The 18,783-nt window shown below is 48.2% G+C and overlaps 1 pseudogene; it reads left to right on the top strand.

Moving 5' to 3' along the window:
* Positions 1–17,988: 17,988 nt before the first annotated feature.
* On the top strand, positions 17,989–18,492 carry LOC101412458 (ubiquitin-ribosomal protein eS31 fusion protein-like; annotated as a pseudogene).
* Positions 18,493–18,783: the final 291 nt, after the last annotated feature.

Raw genomic sequence — 18,783 nt, 5'->3', positions numbered from 1 at the left:
GGCACTATACCACGGCTTCGGCAAGCCTGCCTTAAAATCTGAGTATACAGAGCAAAGGCTGCCAGAGGAGCAGAAATCAATCTTCATGCCAACATTTCCATCCCCTAGTCCGGGGGCTTCTCACCTTTGAGAGTAGATCAAATTACCTGCAGGGCCTATGAAAACAGATCTGGGGTAGGGTCTAAGAACAGGCAATTCTGATACCTTTTCAGGTGACACCAATGTCCCTGGACCACGATTTGAGAGCCACCGTTCTAGAGCAAACCCAGGTCGCTGCTGACCCCTGCACGCCTGTCCCCCGCCATGTCTATGATGAAGGCGTACCTGACAGGGCACGCAGGAGTAGAGGCTGGACTGTCGCTCCTTCCTGTAGACGCTGGAGATTTTCCAGGGTGCAACGTGTGGTGTAGGGTAACGGAAAGGGCACCGAATGGGAGCCACAGGCCACATGTCCTCCTCCCAGCTCTACCACCAGCCAGGAGTGAAGCCTCTGGAAGCTCATGCAGCGTCTCGGAGCGTCCCCTCTAAAGGAGGGTAGGTTGGAGCCAGAGCCCCGAAAGCCCTTTCCATGGCCTGAGTCTTGTATTTATAAATTAGGCTTCACAAGCCAAGTCTGTCATTGCTTCTGGGCTTTATTTTGGGGGTGGGGTGGGATGGGAGACCAGTGCAGAGGCTCTGATGTTTCTTTCTGTTCTCCTTTTGCTCCTGGGATGGTCAAAGATCAGACCATAGAAAGAAAGCCGCAGGAGGCAGATGAGGCGGGAAAGACCGCTGTCTGTTATGGGGTTTGCTCCCACTATTTCAGCACTGCCCGGTGCCTCCCCGACCTGTCTCCTTCAGACCCCACATCTGGCTGCTTTTATCTTCCTGGGCTGCTGTGTCTCTCAAATTAGAAAATTTTGCAGCATAACCCATAAAATGATTCCCTGAAGGTTTACTAGCAGAAGCACTGTACCTCCTTTTAAACCTCAAGCAATTCCTCCTTCTATAAGATGAGGGTGCTAAAGTAAGGGAAGTCGAGTCACCTCACACGGCTGCAAAGCTGGGATGCAACGCCGTGTGGTTTGTATCTGCAAGTTACTCTTGTATCCACCGTGCTACCCCTTCCCTTGCGGAAGCTCGAGCCGCTCGGCCGGCCTCATGCAAACAAATCCCGTCTAAAGAGGTGCCAGAAAAACAAAAAGAGTGCCCCTCTCTTCTCAGGGTAGCGGTTCAAAGAACCATCAATCCATCAACCGATAGACAAATAAAATGTGGTACCATGTATATGCACGATGGAATACTCTTCAGCCTAAGAAGAAATGAAATCAGGACACTTTTGACAACATGGATGAATCTTGAGGCTAGGATGTTGAGTGAAATAAGCCAGACACGAAAGGACAAATATTGTATGACCTCACTGATATGAACTCAATACGATGAGTTAACTCATGGAGTGAAACTCTAGCATATAGGTTACTGGGAGAGAAAATATGGGTTAAGGAGGAGGATCTGATTGTAAATGTGGGGAAATGGATAGAGTTGATAGTAACACATTATAGTGAATATAATCAACACTGCTGATTTTTTTTAGGAGGTACTGGGAATTGAACCTGAGACCTCATACATGAAAAGCAGGCGCTCAACCACTGAGCTACACCCACTCCCCAATACTGCGGATTTATAAACGCGATCGTGGTTGAAAGGGGTATTCTAGAGAGGTTAATGTCAACTGAAAAACAGCTGGAGGATAATCTAGAGAATGAATAACATAGCGATTTTGGTGATGGATGATGATTGTGGTTAATAGTAAAAATACAAGAATGTTCCTCTATTGAAAAAAAAAGTGAGCCCCATCTGGGTTTCTTCTTCACCTAGGAAAGCAATGTGGTATGCACGGAAGAGCCAAGAGCCTGCCTCGACTCCACAGCAAGGCGGGCCAGCAGGGCCATCAAGCATTTATGGAGGTAAGGAGAAGGCTCTAGGATGGTTGAGGCGATGAGTGCACAGCCATGTGATTATCACTAATACCATGGATTGTGCACTTTGGATGAATTGTATGCTTTATTAATATGCATCAATAAAACTGATCTGCTTAAAAAAAAACAAAACATTTCTGGAGGACCTGAAACCCGTCCAAGGAAAAACAAGGTCTGGAGGGGCAGAAGTTTTTGGGATAACCCCAAAGCCAGCCCCCCCCCCCACCCCCCCAAGGCAGGCCACGCCCCTGGGCCCACCTCTGCTGCAGTGGGCAGGGACGTGACCCTAACAGGAGAGAGGAGGCTGAAGAAAGGAGCTGAGCTGAAATCCTGAAGGGGCACACGATTCGGTCACCACGTCCCTGGGACGCAGGACTCCAGGAAACCCAAAGGGCAGCGGAGAGCCAAGAACACCTGCATGCTCCCCGCAGACGCCCCGCGCTGGCGGCTGGGCACGGAGGGATCCAGCCAGTGCCTCTGCTAAAGGCGCTCACAGAAGGGGCGAGCGACAGACAGACATCAGCAGAGGAGCCCAGGGTGTGGGACATCCGCCTTGGGAGACAGAAGCCACAGCTGAGGCCTAAAGGCCAAAGAAGGGCGGAGCGGGTGTAGTTCGTGGTCGAGCGCTTGCTTCTCGAGGTCTTGGGTTCTGTCCCGGTACCTCCTTGAAAAAAAGAAAAAGAGCAAGGAAGGGTCAGCCAGGCGGTGAAAGAGAAGGTGACTGTGTTCCCGGGAGAGGGACCGACATGAGCAGGCCCTGGAGGTGACCAAAGGCCTTGTACCTAGACGCGCATTGTCTTAGATGGTGTGCTGTCAGGTCCATCAGCATTGCCGCTTGAACTTGACTATGAACTCATCCAAGGCAACAGCACACTGGGGCTAATTTTGTATCCCACCCTTCCACCCTACTCCAGCGAATCGATCAGTTGACAAATATTTGTTCAACTCCTACTGTGTGCTGAGGACTTTTCTAGGAGCTGGAGCTCAACAGCGAATCAGACAAGCCCCTGGAATTTAATTGTATTTAGAGAAAGGTTGATATGCTCTAGGTGCAGATTAGCTTCTATTTTTGTCGTTTCTGATTTTTTAAAAATTGCCAAAGGAAAAAAAACACTCCAAGGCAAGAGAAGAGTTCATTTCCTGGGGGAGCAGCAAGCGTTTCTCGGTGGCGGCAGCTCGGGAGAGGAGCAGGCGACAAAAGGTAAGGGAGGGGTGGGCGGGGGCCAAAGCCTGTGGGCACGACGGGCCACGTCAAGGAGGTGGGCGAGGCCCGGTGGTGGGGAGCTGTCTCCGCTGTGGGGGGCGCTGTCAGCAGCCGGGGGCCGGGAGGGCTCCGGGAGCAGAACTGCCACCGAATCCCCTGACGGGGCAGCCCCGGCTGCCAGCAGCCGTGGGCAGAAGTACATGCCACAGAGCGGACAGCCCCAGGGTCCCCTGGATTGAGGAGGGGGGGAAGTCTGGTCTTGTGACCGACCACCTGCCTCCCGCAACAGAAGCTGAGGCCCAAGAATGCAAAAGAGACAGGGAGAATGGGGAGGTTTGGGTGACACAAACATAAGCCAGACCTAAGTACCTCACTCCAGAGTCCAGAGACCATTCGATCACCGCCCCCTACCAGCCGAGGACTGTGGGGCACCAAGCAGGGAGCAGCCCTTCCCCTGCCTGGGAAGTTCAGGAAGGCTTCCTGGAGGAGGCGATCCTCTGTGTGGGGCTTGGGGCTTTGGCAGCTCAGTACGGCCCAGGTCTGTGCACTTTACCACCAGTTCAGCTCCAGGGGTTCAACACCTGGGGTCAGCCTCACCCCTCAGGTGGAAGTTCTCCCCGTAAATCTAATTAACTGGTCAGGGAGAAGAGAAACAAGAGCAGGCATTCGATGACATTTCTGAAGGTTGTACCTGGGAAAGATAACTGCATTATTTAAGAAAAATCTTGACATCTTCAAGAGCAGCGTGGCCTCTACCTCTGTCCAGTGACACTGCTGCTTCTGGACCATCTCTAAATACATTTTTTTTTTTTCAGAAGCAAACTCAAAGGAGGTACCATCCATTAAAAAGTTAAACTCTGATCTTGGGAGTGCCACAACTTTTAAGAAAAAGGCATCGTTGACTGATATTCTTTTGATCGCTACAGGATTAAAAAATATTGGGTATCACCCAATGGTGGTCAAAACCCATGATGCCCATCTATTTTTTTGCTTTGGCTGTATTATACTTCTACATCGGCTCCGTGTTCTTCCGCTTTTCTTTCTACTTGAGATTCCTTATTCAGACAACTATTTTCCAAATGGGTGAGGGTCTTCTCTTGTCCCCATGCCCACCTATTTGCAGGGATGCTGGAGATCCTGGTCTACTGTAAAACAAGATGTTGCAGTTTGATATTATTTATGAGTTCCAAAGAGATATTGATTATGTTTGTAAACTGGTCTGCTCCTCTGGGCATGACACCCTTTAATTGAATGATTTAAATCCATTTACTTGATTAAATCAAGACTGGGGCTTTGATTCGACCACATCATTAGGGTGTGAGGGTTGAGTACCCACTCACTTACATATGGTGGGTTATATAAGTGGACACTCGATCAAGAACACAGAAGATGGGAAGCGGATGCGGCTCAACTGGTAGAGCATCCACCTACCATATGGGAGGGTCCAGGGTTCAAGACCCAGGGCCTCCTGACCCATGTGGTGAGCTAGACCATGCGCAGAGCTGCCATGCGCAAGGAGTTCTGTGCCTTGCAGGGGCGCCCCTGCATGGGGGTGTCCCACGCACAAGGAGTGTGCCCTGCAAGAGAGCCACCCTGTGCAGAAAAAAAAGCGCAGCCTGTCCAGGAATGGTGCTGCACACATGGAGAGCTGACGCAGAAAGATGATGCAACAAAGAAGAGATGCAGTTTCCCGGTGCCACCGAGGGTACAAGCGGACACAGAACACGCAGCAAAAGGACACAGAGAGCAGACAAAGGAGGGAAGGGGAGAGAGAGAAATAAAAAAATTTTAAAATCTTAAAAAATAAAATAAAAAGAACACAGAAACAGAGACACAGAGGAATAGAGAGAGCTCCGTAGACACTGAAGAGGAGAGAATTTGTCAGCTGTGATCCTGCGCCCCAGGAAGAGGGATGAGTCATTGCCTGAGAGTTCACAGCTGACCTTGTGAAGAGAACAGAGCAGTTGAGCCTGGAAAGAAATGAGCCCTGGGAAGACGAGCCCTATGCCAGCCTACAGCTAAGACTGAAAGAAGCTCGGACCCAGAGCCTTACGAGGAAGGAGGAAGGCTGAACCCTCGCAGACATCACCCGCCATCTAGCTTCAACATGTGGCAACAGAGTTTGGTAAGTAACCTTGAGTTGGACTCTTGAGGGCCTTGTATGGATAAGCTTTGACCCCAATAATACTCTTTATAAAAGCCAACAGATTTCTGGTTCTTTGCATCAGCACCCTTTTGGCTGACTAATACACAAGAATCAGTGGATAAATAGACTGATGTAGAGAATTCTCCCTTGCAGGCTCTTTCCCAGTGCCCCGTCCTTCCTTCCTTCCCATCCTCTGTACCAGGCACCCAGTTGGTAGTTCTTGGGGGTGCAGGGGTAGAAAGGGTCAAGAAGGCCCAGCTCCCAGGAGCTTATTACTCAACACAGCACCAACAGTCAGTGCTACACAGAAAACCAAAAAAGGTTGGCTGCAGAGAGAATGTTCGCACGAAGTCTACCTCGGTGCCATTTGCCATCCATCTGCCTCAGTGATAATCCCTGAGCCCAAGACTGAATTTTAAACTCCACGCATTTAGGACAGGATGAGGTTGCTCTCAAAGACACTCCTATTTGCAAATCTCTCTGATTCCTTACCACCAGATCCATCAAATAACAAGCACCAAGTCGAGATACTAAAAAAAAAATTTTTCCCCTCCCAACCTTCAAATCCCATTTTATGACCTAAAAAGCAAAATTCTTTCTATTGCATAACAAACAACTTCAGCTGACCAAAACACCAAACTCTAAAAGGAGAGGAATTCAGTAGATGTTATTTATCACGTGAACACTAAATACCAAGAAACAACCTGCGGTCAGGGAGGCCAGCCCAAACCAGCTGCTTCAGAGAGGCTGCTCTTTTTTTATAAATGATTTATTTCTTTATTTCCCCACCGCCCACCCCCTCCAGCCATTTTTGCTGTCTGTATCCATTTGCTGTGTGATCTTCTGTGTCTATTTCTCTTTTTGTCTTTTCTGCTCATTTTGTCTCTTTAATGGAAGGCTTAACACAAGGACCCCAGTGACGTGGAGGGAAAATATTCAAGGCAGCTTGCGTTAACGTTCCCAAGAGGAATGCCGGAATGGTCCTTACCACTGGATCCACAGAGCCAAAATCTCATTCGGACAAGCTGCCAAGGATGAGTGGCTGGAGATCCTTTTTAAACAGCCATCCTTCCACACTGTTGGGGAAACAAAAAATAGAGGAAAAGAAGTTAAAGGTTCACGAGGCTGAGAATTTTGGAATAAACTTTGCCTTGCCCCCAAATAAATAAAGCTGATATGACCCTGGTGGCAATTACGTCAAACAAACAGGGCTCCTTCCTTCTGGACTAGCTGTTATATTTTTAAACAGAGGAGGAGGGAAGCGGATGTGGCTCAGGAGACTGGGCCCCCGCCTACCACACGGGAGGTCGCTGGTTCGGATCCCAGTGTCTCCTAAAGAAGACGATGAGCTGGCGCGGCAAGCTGACACAGCAAGATGACGCAGCAGGAAACACAGGGAGGGAAAACATAATGAGAGACTTAACAAAGCAGGAGGCAGGGGTGGCTCAAGCGATTAGGCACCTCCCTCCCAAATCAGAGGTCCTGGGTTCGGGTCCCAGTGTCTCCTAAAGAAACAAGGAAGATGAGCAGACACAGCACGTACCAACAACAAGGGGTTGAGGAGAAATAAATGAAATAAAAATCTTTCAAAAAATAAACAGAGGAGGAAACACTTCCATCAGCCCTCCGCACAGAGAAGCTTCTTTACTCTGAGGGCTTCTCCATTCTCCCTAATCCACCTTCTGAGCCAACAGGCCCTTCCCTTTCCCCTCAGGAAAGAAATGGCTTTTTTAAACCGATTCTCCTCCTCTTCAGCTGATCCCTCCAGTTGGGTGTGAGGAAATCTGGTTGTTTCGTTTTTCCCTTTTCTTCCCGGCATATTTAATTTTCAATTATTGTGCTAAACAGTGTGAATGTTTACCATATGTTGGTTGTGTGGCAAAGTATTCTGGCGTCCATAAAAAGTCAGGTTGCTGAGTCATGCATGCTGAGTCACTCACCTCGAGAAATCCTGGGGGAGGTAATGAAAAACAGCTGGAGCAGGGCAGCGACATCAGAGGAAAGGCCATAGCAGCCGGGAGGCAGGGGAGGTTGGAGGGGGGAGGCAGGGGAGGTTGGAGGGGGGAGGCAGGGGAGGTTGGAGGGGGGAGGCAGGGGAGGTTGGAGGGGGGAGGCAGGGGAGGTTGGAGGGGGGGAGGTGGACAGACTCAGAGCAACGTGAGTGCCAGAAAGGGCTGAAGCAGGCAGTGCCTACAAGTCGCAAAGTAGCGTTTCCACTGTATCGACTAGGCAACATTGTACTTCGCCTGTCTGTGAGAATAAGCTGAGCTGGAGCCCAAGCGATGAAAAGGACCAAAGAAACTTGTAGATAGAGGAGTGAACGCAAATGAAAAGCAGAACTTCATCACTATCAAAACACAAAGCCCACTTGAATTAGGACTTTTTTTTTTTTTTTGGCAGTGTCCTTTGTTCTTTCTGATATTATATCGCTCCCATTTACAAGTGAATGAATACATTTCTTTTCATGGAGGGTTCTTTAAGTAAAGCATAGTTAATGCCTTTCGTTTCTTTCAAGCCTCCAAAAATCTGAACCTCTATTCTAGGATGAGAAGATGGCCGCTTGCAGCCACCAGATGGCAAGGGTTCAGGATGAGCGCACGGTCCCAGGAAGAACCGGCCGGCGGCTGGCGGCCTGCTCTAGGACCTGCGTTCTCAAATTGTACTGGACCTGAGATTCACCTGGGCATTCTTATCTAAAATGCAGATTCCACACCCAATTCCCAGCTCCCAGGAGGCGATGGGATCTAGAGAGAGTTTCTGAAAGCTTGATCAGACCAGGGCCAGGAATCCTGTTAAAAGTTTACATTCCTCAGCCGCCCCTCCCCAGAGTCTTAGGAGATGATAGCGAGGAGGTGGGGTCAGTAGTTGTCACAAGCATCCGGGGGTAATTAGGTCGGATGTCCCACGGCTCTGCTTTGAGGAACAAATCTCAGCCGCTTCACTGCCTTCACGGCCGGCTCCCCATTCCAGGCAGGTACAAAAAAGTTGCCTCTAGGTTTTTGTGACTGCTCCACTTGAGAGAAACTTTCTTCACTATTTTCTCCAAATTTGACTGAAAAAAAGGGGGCAAGTGGCCTATAGAGGCAGAGGACGTGGGACCAGTCAGCCAAGGCTTGGTTCCCTGGCCCTGACACTTGGAAGCTCTATACCCACAGACGTGTCCCTTAACCTCTCAGCTTCTCACTCATCCTAAAATGGAGCCCAGAAAGTGGGGGCTGCTTCCCTGGGGACGTGGGCAGGACTAAATGCCGACCCCTGTGCAAGCTGGCTCAGGCGGAAACAGGGGCTGGTCCTCTGGCTTCCATGAAGTGTGTCAGCATGCACACTCGAGGGGGCTTGTAACCCAAACTAACAGTTCAGCAGCTCCTCAGAAAGTTATACATGAAATCATCACAGGGCCCAGCAGCTCTTCTAGGTCGACACCCGAGAGAACAGACCAGTACCCAAACAAATAATGCACACACACGTTCAGAGCAGCATTGTTCTCCACAGCCCAAAGGTGGGGACAGCCCAAGTGCCCACCGTCAGATGATGGATAAAGCAGTCGCGGCCTCTGCAGAGAGTGGAATAGTATTCAGCCATGACAAGGAAGCAGAACTGATAAATGCTACGACCGGGATGAGCCTCAAAAATTTCTCGCCAAGTGAAAGAGACCAGATGTGAAAGGTCTTGTCCTGTGTGATTTATATAAAATTTCCAGAACAGGTCAAATCCAGGGAAACAGAACACAGATGGGCAGTCGCCAGGGGTTGGGGTGGGAAGTAGGGAGTGACACGTTAGTGGGTGCAGAGTTTCCTTCTGGGATGATGAAAAAGTTCTGGAAGCACAGAGGTGGTGGTTGCACACTATGAAGGTAGTAGATGCCACCTAACTGTTCACTTTAAAATGGTGACTTCGATGTCATGTGAATTTCACCTCAAAGGGGGCAGGAGGGGTGGATCTATTCAGACTGCCCCGAGAACTTCCAGATGAGCCACACCTCAGCCCTGGGCAGGCATGGACGTCACCTTCAGGGCTGGCTAGTCGAAAGAACCCCCAAGGACCAAGAGAAATAGCGGTTTGCTGTCTTTTTTGGAGAAAGACATGGACTCGCAGGCTCTGGAAGGCAGGTCCCACGAAGAACAAGAAACTCGGCAAGTGAGGGTGCCCCGGACGGGTGCTGGCATCGTCGGTCACGGGCGGTCACACACCCATCATCCCATACCAAGGAAATTTAAAAAGTCATTTAAAATTGTCAGCCAATTTTACTGAAGGTTCTTAAAATAACTTAAATAGGCCACAGACCAGAAATGGCAACTAGGTTTCACCTGCAGGGCCCACGGAGCCCTCCCTGGGATGCTGTGTTAAGCAGGATTCTGAAGTGGCAGGCCCGCCTGGCCCTGGAGAGGGGCAGCCCGTGGCTATTTGCCATTGTCACGCACATTTGTGACGTTGGGGATTTGAGCACATCTTCAGAACATTCTTCCTGGGAAGCAAGGATCTAAGGCTTTAGCTCTAAGCTTTCTTGGGGCACACCCACTTTGGGAATCTAAGGAAAGCCACGGAAGCTCTCCCCACTCCCCCACTCAGCAGTTTGCCTCTAGTTTTGTTCAGGTTAAGAAGCTCAGGTGTGCTCTTTATTTTTTCCAGGCAGTTCATCTACCTTTGAGATTCTCTGGGCTTCCAGCTCTGCAAGGGCCCTGGTGGTATCACAGAAAGAGGCCCAGGGCACCCCATGCCTGGCCTCCCTGGTGAACCCAGGTGGACCACACAGGTGAGTGCCAACTGGCATCTACTTACACGAGGCTCTCACACAATGCTCATTTTCCAGAAGGAGCCGCACCATCTCTTCCTCGACGAACACGGCTACTCCTGCTGGGATCTGGTGCCGGGATCCCAGATCGATGACGATTGTCACAAGTCACACATGTTTTCTCTGGTCTAACCTGGCATGTCAAACTACTCTGCACTTAAAACACACCTTAGAGGCTTGCTTTTCACTAGCCCGTCTGTTTTCTTGGACCCTCCACTTAGATACGTGGAAGTGAAATCTAGCCATGGAGGCTGCCACAGAGTTGTTCTTTTTTGTTACATGCATTGTGTAAAGTTCAGTGTATTGCTATGTAATCATTTAGGTATAGATAACAACAACACACATGTGTTGCTTGGCTTAAGATATAAAGCAGGGAAGCAGATGTGGCGCAACAGATAGTGTCCACCTACCATATAGGAGGTCCAGTGTTCAAACCCAGGGCCTCCTGGCTCCTGTGGTGAGCTGGCCCACGTGCAGTCCTGCTGCGTGCAAGGAATACTGGCCCATGCAGCGGTGCCCCCGCATAAGGATGCCCCCCACACAAGGAGTAGCCCCTGCACAAGGAGAGCCGTGCAAAATTGCAGCCCACCCAGGAGTGGTGCCACACACACGGAGAGCTGACACAGCAAGATGACACAACAAAAAGAGGCACAGATGCCCAGTGCCGCCTGATGAGAATACAAGCAGACACAGATGGACACAGAGAGCAGACAATGGGGGGTGGGGGGCGGGAATAAATTTAAAAATCTTAAAAAAAAAAGATATAAAGCATACCGTTTTTACTATATACTTATTATGTTCATGTATAAATTATAGACTTCAATGAAATTTTTTAAAATAAAAAAATGTAATTAAGAGAACAGAAAAAAAGATCTAAAGTAGCACATTCCAATATAGTCGTGGCAGATGGATTTGGAGCTCTGTGCCATGTCAGAGGGCCCTACTTTAGAATTTGTGCTCCTGAGTGTGATGGAGCTGCACTCAGACGTGACTTTTCTACACATGCCTCTTGTCACTCTTACTGAACCTGTGGTTGGTGCTAGGGATGGTGCACACTCAGGGGACTTGAATCTCTGGACTGCCCATGTGCCAGCTGGGCCCTGAGCCTCAGCAGAGTGGCTACTCCTACTCTCTGGTTCATTGGACTTACCCAGGTCACTAACAGGGAGGTGAAGATGGTCAACCACCACACCAGGGAATCAAGAGTGCCTACAACTGCATGCAGAGGAATTGCATCCATCATCCGTGTGGAATCTAAGCCCCCTCTCGATCTAGAGGTGGAGAGGACATCACCATCCCAGGGTCCACAGAATGGAGGAATAAAATATGAACTAGAGTGGACTTACTGATATTCTATTGTAAAAGTATTGTGATGAGTAATAGAAGAAATTTTAGCATTGAGGTGGAGAAAGTGGCCACAGTAGTTGCTGAGGGCAGGGAGAGGGTAGAAGTGATGTGATGTGGGGACATTTTTGGGATTTTGCATTGCCTTAATGATATTGCAGGGTCAGATGCTGGACTTTATATATCCTGCCATAACCCACTGAATGTACTGGGGGAAAGTGTGAACTACAGGGTCAACCATCATCTATGTGGTACGACAGTGCCCCAAAATATGTTCACCGAGTGCGATGAATGTGCCGCAATGATGGGGGAGGTTGTTGGTGTGGGTGGAGTGGGGTGGGGGGTGGGGGTATACAGGAACCTCTTATATTTTTTAGTGTAACATTTTTTTGTGTGATGTATATGTCTTCAAAAAAATGCAATTTACAAAAATGATGTGGTGGAGGGTGGGGAGTGGGTTATATGGGAACCTCTTATGTTTTTTGTTTTTTCACATTTTTTAATGTAACATTCTATATGATCTATTAACTTCAATTTTTAAAAAAGAAAAAAGTTATGAACGTTTAAAAAAAAGGTGATTAACCAGCAGTTGTGAATAAAATAATAAATAGCAAAATATAAATAAATAAAGTAGCACATTCCAGCTGAAGCCTCTCAATGACCCCCGAGGCCCATTCCCTCTCTCCCCCAGATGAGAGAACCCAGAGCTCATTATTCCCTACATCTCTTCATAGTTTCCCTCAAGTAGAAAACGATGCGCAGTGCAGTGTTGCATATTCTGACCCTCTTTATACACCAGTCTCAGATTGTACAGATCCTTCTTCAAACAGTTTTTTCCGCATATCATGGTTTTTTTTTTAATTTTTGTTTTAAAGATTTATTTTTTATTTATTTCTCTCCCCTTCCCCTAGTTGTCTGCTCTCTGTGTCCATTCACTGTGTGTTCTTCTGTGACCGTTTCTATCCTTATCAGTGGCACAGGAATCTGTGTTTCTTCTTGTTGCGTCATCTTGCTGTGTCAGTTCTCTGTGTGTGCGGTGCCATTCCTGGGCAGGCTGCACTTTCTTTTGCGCTGGGCGGCTCTCCTTACGGGGCGCACTCCTTGCGCGTGGGGCTCCCCTATGCGGGGGACACCCCTGCGTGGCAGGGCACTCCTTGTGTGCATCAGCACTGTGCATAGGCCAGCTCCACACGGGTCAGGAGGCCCTGGGTTTGAACCGCAGACCTCCCATGTGGTAGGCGGATGCCCTATCCATTGGGCTAAGTCTGCTTCCCACATCATGTTTTTTGAGCTTCCTCCAAATTGAATAAATGTAGCTCTACTCCATTTTTTTTGTTTCGGCAGTACTGGGGATTGAACCCAGGACCTTGTACCTGCAAGGCAGCTGCTCAACCACTGAGCTACACCCACACCACCATTTTTTCTTACAGCTCCTTTGTAGGACTCTACCACCTATTATTTATCCCTCCTCTGCCATAGGTGGAGATTTAGGCTATTTCCCATTTTCATAATGACAAATAAACCCCGCAGTGAACACATGTGCATGTTTACATTGCACGCCTGAACTGCAGGAGCCTGGGATGGGCATGTCGCCCCCTTGCCTGGCTCTGCCACTTTGCTGTTCAGCGCGCTTGTATCCGTAGTTGGGAATTCCCACTGCTCCACAGCCCCAAGGCTGTGTCCTTTTTGCCAGTCTGATGGGCGCAATGTGCCTGGTAGGGGGACACCTCCAAGGCCTCTGGCAGCCCTCCCTCCCGCTGTCTACGCCCCCGCTCCGCTCTTTCCATTCATGTTTCATCCCCTGGGCAGCCCCTGCCTTCCAGCCCTCTGGCCGTACAGGACACCAGACACGCTTCTGCCCTGAGGCTTTGGCGCTGGCTGATCCCTCTGCTCCTGGATTTCTTCAAGCCTTTGTTCAAACGTCGCTCGCTCCAGGTGGTCTCACCACCCTCTTCAAAGCCGTTAACCAAACCTTGCTCCCAGCTCCGCCCTGACCCACCCCTTACTGCCACAGCCTCTACCAATCCTGTAATTCACTCGCCAATTGTTGTTTCTTCGGCTCTCTCCACTGAAATGAAACACCCTTGTGGTTGGGGATTTTTGCTGGTTTTGTTTCCTAAGTCCCTCGAACAGAACAGGGAATGTAGCAGATATTCAGGAAACACGAATGAATGAATTAATGAATGAATATGAATGAATAAATACATTTTGAGCTCTATTTCGTTTGTGCTTCCATTCCACCCTGGTTGCAAGGTCTGAACCTGTAAAACCGGCATTCTTTTCCAGTCTCAAGTCAGATCTGATTCTCACAGGCCTGTGCCTTCTGCTTTTAAAACCAACTTTGTAGTTATACCTCTCATATGTTTTTGGTTTTTTTGAAAATGTGGGGAAGCATCTTCAGGATCCTTTTTTTTTTTTTTTAAGACTTCTTATTTTACTTTATTTTTCTTTATTTATCCCCGCCCTCCCCCAGATGGTTCTCTCATCTGTCTGCTCATTGTTTGCTCCCCTTCTCCAGGAGGCACCGGGAGCCCAACCCGGGACCTCCCACATGAGAGGGGATGCCCAAAACCTGAGCCACAACTGCTTCCTGCAGGCTGCGGCGTCTGCTGGCTTGTGGCCTCTGCCTGTTGGGCGGGGGTGGAGTCTAGTTCTGGCAGGAGGTGGCTCTTTGCAGCTCTTTGCAGCAGGAGGTGCTGACTGCTCATCTTCTTTTAGGAGGCATGGGGGCTGAACCCGGGTCCTCCCCTGTGGTAGGCAGGCACCCAACTGCTTGAGCCACATCCACTTCCCCCACTTACCTGTCTTCATCAGATCTGCTTTGTGTTCCTTAATGCCCATAAGTGATCCTAAATGTCCTAGGAAAAATTTCCTATGTTTTCTCTTGCTTTCATCCAGCTGTCATTAACTACACCTACAGTACACCACATGTGCTGGTGGGGCCACCCCTTTATAGCATTTCCAAATGTTTGTTCCTTCCCTCTAGACACTTATGTGCCAAGTTTTTACACTTCCTTCTATCCCAATCCACACTGCCTTCTGCAAAACTCAAGGGTCATTCAGATTCTTCAAGGAAGACAAAGATATCCACACCCTCCCTCTACGATGCAAAAGCCAACAATTTCCCTTCTCATCCCAGAGATGGCCCAGGAAAGTGCTTTGTGGGGAGCAGATGTGGCTCAAGCAGTTAAGTGCCCACTTCCCACATGGGAGGTCCCAGGTTTGGTCCCCAGTGCCTCCTAAAAATAAAAAATAAAAACAAAACAACAAGGGAAAAAAAAGAAAACTATCTCAGGGGAGGTGATGAGGCTCGGAGATTGAGCACTGACTTCCCACATACAAGGTTCCGGGTTCAACCCCCAGCCCTAGTACCTTAAATAAAACTACAAAAAACAACAACAACAACAAAACACTTTGTATATTATAAGGGGATATTCAAAAACTGTTTTTCTTCTTTTGCAGCATCCTTCTCCCAATGATTAATCTATTAAAAAACACTCAACCCTGTCAAAATTCACTTCATTCTTCCCCAAGTCCAATGTCTCATCCCTCAGATTCTTGCAATGTCCTCTCACCCATAGGAAGCAGTTTTATTTTTTTAAGATTTATTCTTTCTCTTTATTCCCTTCCCCCTCGTTGTTTGCTCTCACTGCCCACTCCCTGTGTCCACTCGCCGTGCACTCTCTGTGCCTCCTTGTCCTTTCTTTAGTAGGAACCTAGGACCTCCCACGTGGGAGACAGGCACCCAATCACTTGAGCCACCTCTGCTCCCTGCTTTTTGTTGTCTCTCTCATTGTGTTTCCTCTTTGTGTCTCCTTGGTGCATTACTTGTTGCGTCAGCTCACCACACCAGCCTGTTGCACCAGCTCACTTTCTTGCTCATCCTCTCCAGGAGACACTGGGAACTGAATCTGGGACCTCCCATGCGGTAGGCAGGAGCCAAATCACTTGAACACATCTGCTTCCCAGGAAGTAGTTTTGAAACAGCCTTTACGTCCCTGCATGCAGAAGAACCAGCATGTTGAAAGAGCTTCTAAGGCAGCTAGATTAGAGAAAAAAGATGGAGCTGGGACCTGACAGAAAAACACATGGTCATGGATACCCCACAAGGTCACCGCTGGAAGAACCTCACGGGAACCCCCATTCAGAATGGGATGTCATCTGGGATCAAGGAAAGCCCCAGGTATTCTCTTATCACTGAGCCTTCCCAGGGGATTGACAGAGGAGGTAACCAATCAAAACAGCAAACAACTGGGATTCCTCCCCCCACATTAGCAAAGGGGCAGAATAATTAATGGTTTAAAAAGTGAGCGCAAAAGCCAAAGCGGCCCTGTTTTGCCTTTTCTCTCCCTGCCCGGATTAGCACATGAGTAAACCTGGGGATTTGTAATCTGTAATGGGGACTCGTAGTCTATAAATCAGCCCTTTTAACCCTTTTCAGCCCTTCTCCTCTCTCTACCTGGGACCCATAATCTGTTATTTTCTCCCATTTCTCATCTTTCATTTTCTTAATAAACTACTGGCCTAACTGAACTGGTGTATACTTAACATTCTTTTTTGTAACATAAGCCTAGAACCTAGAGAGAATCCGGCAACACTTGTACAACAGGTTTTCTTCTCCCTGGACTTACTACTAAACTAGCTTTCCCAGCCTCCTTGCATATGAGTGACTGAGTTTGAACTTAGTGGTGCTCAGCCAGGGCAGCGTGGCCCCCCAGGGGACATCTTGGTTGTCACAACTGGGGGAGGAGAGGTTCAGCTGGCATCAAGGAGGTGGGGGCCAGGGATGCTGCGAAACATCCCACAACACACAGGAGAGTCCCCCGTAACCGAGAATGGTCCAGGTCAAGATGTCAACAGTGCCAAGGTTGAGAAATCCTCTTCTAACCAATGAAACATGACCTACTGTGCCATGAGCCAATTCCTGAATCATAAAAACAATCCAAGTGTCCTTCCCCAGACCCTTTCTTTTCTTCAGGCTGTATGGAGATGAGCCCAGACATCTCAGAAACCACATGTTGAATGTGGTAGAGCCATGAAAATGGGAAGAGCCTGAATCCGTGAAGCCTGAGTCCCTGCCTGCTGAGCTGCAGCACCCGTGTTGGACTTTGAGTAAAAAATAAACTCCTAGCATGCTGAAGGGATGACAGAGGTCGGGATCTGTTAGAACACTTGGCATTGCTTTAGTAAATTCAATCTCAGATACTTTCGCACATTTCCTTCAGTGTTTGGAACTATGCTGAGCCAGCCCTGGGATCCGCAGGCATTACCTGGAGGGACCTGGAGGGATCTGGAGTGGCGAATCCTTTTTCACATGGGAGAGGAGCCTGCAGGGGTGTATTTTTCTGGAAATTCTGTGTGGAGATTTTTATTTTAGAAGATGACTTCTTTCTTTTCTGGATCCTGTTTGGGGATATGCTGCCCAAATGCACATATTTCATCCCTGCTTACAGCATATGATAGGAATCCTTCTTTCATCCTTATCCTGACGAACTCCACTAAATAACCCAGGAAAATCCAAAAGGTCCTCTTATGTCTCTCCCTTGGGACCAATTTTCTATCTCCAGAATTAAACAGACTCCCTGGTCAGGAGAGAGAGACTCAAAGGCCTCCCTTCTGGGAATCCAGAAGCATCAGATGCCAAAAGTCCCAACTCCAAAAGTCCCTCATGGCCTAAACGGTGCTACAACCCCTCCCACCTCTTTGCATATGCTGGGTCTTTATATCCACTATAAATTGAATTCACTTGCTAGCAGTAGAGGCCAAAAATTTTAAAAAAGCTCTCTTTATTTCTCACATAAGTCTGTATGTAAGCAGTTGAGGGCTAGTATGCCGGATTCCCAGTGACTGCAGACCCAGGTCCCTTCCCATGCCACCATCCTTAGTACATGATTTCTATCCTCAAGTTTGCCTCCCGGTCTCAGATGGCTGCTCAGCTTCCAGCATCACATCTGTGTTCCAGGCAGCAGGTAGGAGGAAGTGGAAGTGTCTCCCAGGAGAGTTAGCACCTTAAAAGAGCTTTTCCAGAAAGCCCTACAAAGAATCCAGCTGCATTTCACTGGCCACCACTCTTTGAAGGGAAGCTGAGAAATTCCGTCCCTTTTCTGCCTTAAATGATACCAGCGCCTTGTGGGAAAGGAAGAAGGGGAGAGTGGACACAAACTAGCTGTGTCTCTCACACTCATCCAACCTCACAATAATAGCACAAAGCCAATAATGTTATCCCATGTTTAGATAACAAAATAGAGGCTCAGAGATACTCAGTAACTTAGGCAAGTTCGAAAGCCGTAAGTAAAGAAACTAGGGTTTGAACCCAAATCTTTTTTTTAAATAAAATTTTACTCATGTATGTCATTCATACATGAACATACATAAGTAATAAGTGTATAGTAAAAGTTGTGAACTTAAAAAGAAACATGTGATCTGCGGTGAGTGTGTCCTCCTCGGCCGCTCTCCAGCCAGCTACCTTCCTGCTTCTCTCTTCTGTAACCAAGGGCTAATCCATATTCTCTTTTCCCTCATCTTCAGGTGGAACCACCACCAAGATGCACATTTTTTTAAAATCCCTGACGGGAAAAAGCATCACTCTTGAGGTTGAAACTTTGGATACAATAGAAACTGTGAGAGCCGAGATCCAGGGTAAGGAAGGAATACCTCCTGAGCAGCAGAGACTGGCCTTTGCTGGCCAGCGGCTGGAAGATGGCGGGCCTCGTCTGGCTACAACATTCAGAAGGAGTCTACTCTTCGTCTTCTGTTGAGACTTCGTGGTGGTGCTAAGAAAAGGAAGAAGGCTTACACCACTCCCAAGGAGAATAAGTGTAAGAGAAGGAAGGTTAATTGGCCGTCCTGAAATACTAGAAAAGAGAAGGGCAAAATTAGTCGCCTTCATAGGAAGTGCCCTTCGGATGAAGGTGGCGCTGGAGTTTTTATGGCCAGCCACTTCAACAGACGTTACTGTGACAAGTGTTGTCTGACTTACTGTTTCAACAAACCAGAAGACAAGTAATTGTGTGTGTGTTAATAAAAAACATGAACTAAGAAAACACAAACCAACCAACAAACATGGCTATCATCACACAGGGCTCCCATCCATCACCCCGTCAACAATACCTTGCATTGTTGTGAAATATTTGTTACAAACTGAAAGAGCATCGTCAAAACATTACTACTGGGGTGCCAATGTTGCTCAGTGGTTGAGTGCCAGCTTCCCACATACAAGGTCCCAGGTTCAATCCCAGGCCCTGGTACCTCAAATATATATACATGATATATATGGCACACACATATATGTTATATATATATAACTACTAACTATAGGCCATAACTTAAACTTGGTGAA

Source organism: Dasypus novemcinctus, chromosome 25, assembly GCF_030445035.2.
Source record: "Dasypus novemcinctus isolate mDasNov1 chromosome 25, mDasNov1.1.hap2, whole genome shotgun sequence".
NCBI lineage: Eukaryota > Metazoa > Chordata > Mammalia > Cingulata > Dasypodidae > Dasypus > Dasypus novemcinctus.
The sequence above is the reverse complement of the archived record's forward strand: the minus strand, read 5'-3'. Positions and strand labels throughout refer to the sequence as shown.